This window comes from Cephus cinctus, unplaced genomic scaffold, assembly GCF_000341935.2.
Source record: "Cephus cinctus unplaced genomic scaffold, Ccin1 Ccin1_scaffold0129, whole genome shotgun sequence".
Classification (NCBI taxonomy): Eukaryota; Metazoa; Arthropoda; class Insecta; order Hymenoptera; family Cephidae; genus Cephus; species Cephus cinctus.
In genome coordinates this window covers 1,798,923-1,801,660 of record NW_014332862.1, presented here as the reverse complement: position 1 = coordinate 1,801,660, position 2,738 = coordinate 1,798,923, and the positions used below count along the sequence as shown (strand labels likewise).

The 2,738-nt window shown below is 51.2% G+C and overlaps 1 protein-coding gene across 9 annotated transcripts in view; it reads left to right on the top strand.

Annotated features, from left to right (window-relative positions):
- LOC107262914 (homeobox protein prospero) overlaps window positions 1-2,738 on the top strand; it is a 108,894-nt gene that overhangs the window by 13,754 nt on the left and 92,402 nt on the right. For 2 of the 9 annotated variants that reach the window (XM_025080299.1, XM_025080300.1), the window contains exon 3: window positions 2,021-2,104. The exons of the other annotated variants lie outside the window; for them this stretch is intronic. The gene's annotated coding sequence lies outside the window, so the exon portion shown is untranslated. The remainder of the gene's footprint in view (window positions 1-2,020; window positions 2,105-2,738) is intronic. 9 annotated transcript variants of the gene reach the window in all.

Sequence of the window (2,738 nt, the reverse complement as noted above, 5' to 3'; positions counted from 1 at the left end):
GGGAGGGGGAGGGGAACGGGTGACAGAGAAGGTGGTCGGAGGTACAGAGGTACAGAGTTGGAGGTAGATGGAGATGGAGGGCTCAGGAGGATACACAAAGGAATGCAAAGTAAGAACCACCCTGTCCCCGTGCCCAACCCTCGAGTTCTTCCTTTACCGTATCCTCGTTCTCCCGTGGCGGAGGTTACAACGCATTATCATGCAAGGCGGCCCACTCTCTTTTGCTTAATTGTTTCCACCCCCTTTGTCTTCAGGCCGCGCGATACCGTTACCCCCTCCTAAAGGAGGAAACTAACCAAGGAGAGTATTTCCTTTTTTAAGGAGCACGCTTCATCCCTTTCGCTCGATCTCCTTGCCCGCCCCCCCCCCTCAACTTCCCCTCCCCCTTTAACACCGCTCTTAATTCTCTCTTTCTTCCTGTATACCTTGTAGACTCTTGTTTTCCTTTTTACTTTTTTTTTTCCTTTCAACCCTAATTCGTCTGGCACGATGCGCAACCCCATCCGCAATCTTGAGAGCCAGCACGCGATTCGTTAGCCAGCCGCAACTCGCAACCCTTGAGAAGTGATAACTGCGAGTGATCCTGTGAGTGAGTATTGGGAGTGGCGGCGAGAGGGTATGGGGTGGATTGGCTATCTCTCTACTTTTATGGTAATTAGTTCAAGGCGCGGTGCCATACTAATGTCCAAACTCCAAAATCCATCGACATCTGTCTAAGATGGCGCGATTAACCCTCAGGAGACACCGACCCCCCCGGCTCTAGCGAAATTTCTCAAACTCTCATTAACGACGAGCAGACTCTTCGAACGTTGCCAATCTGACTTGGATTCGACTTGGATCGGCCACCAGTTTCTCCACCCCGACGCTCTGAACCGGCTTGGACGATTATTCTGTGAACCTTGACAACATCCTGTTTGGCTCCAACTTCACGTACGTTCTTGCCGCTCTTATCAGTACATCGAGAGATTTTATTCTGTGTGTAAGAGAGAAAGCATAGGTGATGGGGAAGAGGAGGGGGGAGATTAAACGACGGGAAAATGATTTCCCTGACGATAGAATAATGACACATTGACATTCTTCCTGACGATGGCTACTAGAGGCATAGAGAGACTGAGGGAGAAAGATATAGTCATCACGTCATTCCGACAGCGAATGAGGCCGGATCTTCGGTGGCTGAGTCCCCGCGGTGATTGGATCGAGTCGATTACGTCGCTCGGCCAATGGCGGCCTCGAAAATAAAGGAAGACTCGTTTACCGACTTTGTTCTTCTCTCGCGTTGTCATTCGCACGCCTCTCCCTCTCCCTCGCACCTCTTGTCGACGCACACTCTTCTACATCCTCGTACGTACTCAGGACGCGATCCGTACTCCCTCTCTCTCTCTCTCTCTCTCTCTCTCGCTCTCTCTCTCTCTCTCTCTCATTCACTAGCAAATCGGCCCGCCGGAATTGCGCACGCTACTCTTACCTACAGTACTACACTCGTGTTCCTCGTGCATCTATAGACACACACCAGCATTACTCCTTTACTCTTTTCCTCTTTTAGACTTGAATACATTATGGGATCATGCGTGCTGCCTCGGTGGAGGCTTGCCGAGAGGTATTAACCGTCCAAGGTTCGACACGTCAAAATGACAATTCGCCGAATCTCTTATTTGTCGTATTTATCGTATTTACCTCAGCTAAAATGTACGACTACCTATTAATACTTGACACGTGTCAAAGTCAGTAGGATTCATCCGACACGTAGAAATTGTGTAAAAGGATGGCACTGACGATTTCTCGAATACCCGAAGTTTGCGTCTGCCAAACGTCGTGCTGTTCAGAGCCGTGTGAACGGCGACTGGAGGAAGAAAGAGAACGATCTTCGAGCAGAGTCGAAATCGTAAGCGTGAGCGTGCCAGTCGTAAACGTTAGCGAGTCTTGCAAGATAGTGGCTATCGGTAATGTCCGGTTCCTGCCCCAAGGAGCGTGCTCCGGAAGATAGTGGCTTATCGTGCCGACGTACTTTCTGTCGTTCCAGGCGTCGATTCTCGGGAGGCGGGGGCGTCCAGTCGTAGAAGAAGACGACGAGTCCAGGAGAAGAACCGAGAGAGGAGCGGAGGAGGTAGGATGATTAAAACGGGGAGTCCTGAATTATCGTCATCGCGTAGGACGTGACCGGACGCGTCTTGCCTTTCTTCCTCGACGTCGTCGCCGTCGAGAAAGACGGTGGGAGGTCCGTGGAGAGCGCGAGGGGGAGAAAGCGAACCGAATAAACGAGAGAAAGCGGAGAGCGAACGGTCGCGGTATAAAACAATATTGATTGGTCGTACAATGTGGGAGGATCATGGGTGGCTTCTCGGGGTCGCGGGGATCGGTCGGGAGGGGTCGGTGGCTGTCGGCTGGAGGACGAAGGGTGGAGGATGGAGGATCGTGACTGCAAGGCTACAGGAAAACCCCGCCGGAGGAGGGTGGACCGCGATGCATTGTGTTCGCTGCGTCCGGTCAAACTTTTCATCGTTACTTTCTCTCTTCCTCTCCTTTCTCTCTATCGCTATCTGTACTTTCTCTCTCTGTCTCTCTTCTCTCTTTAGCTCGAATCTCCGTAGTCCATCCTCCAGGCGAAGTAGGTATCCATCTACCTATCTATATCCTCTCTGAGTATCCCTTTTTCTCTCTCTCTCTCTCTCTCTCTCCCCTCCACCGATAATTATCACAGTCCATCCCTCTTCTATATCCTCTCTGAGTATCCCTTTTTC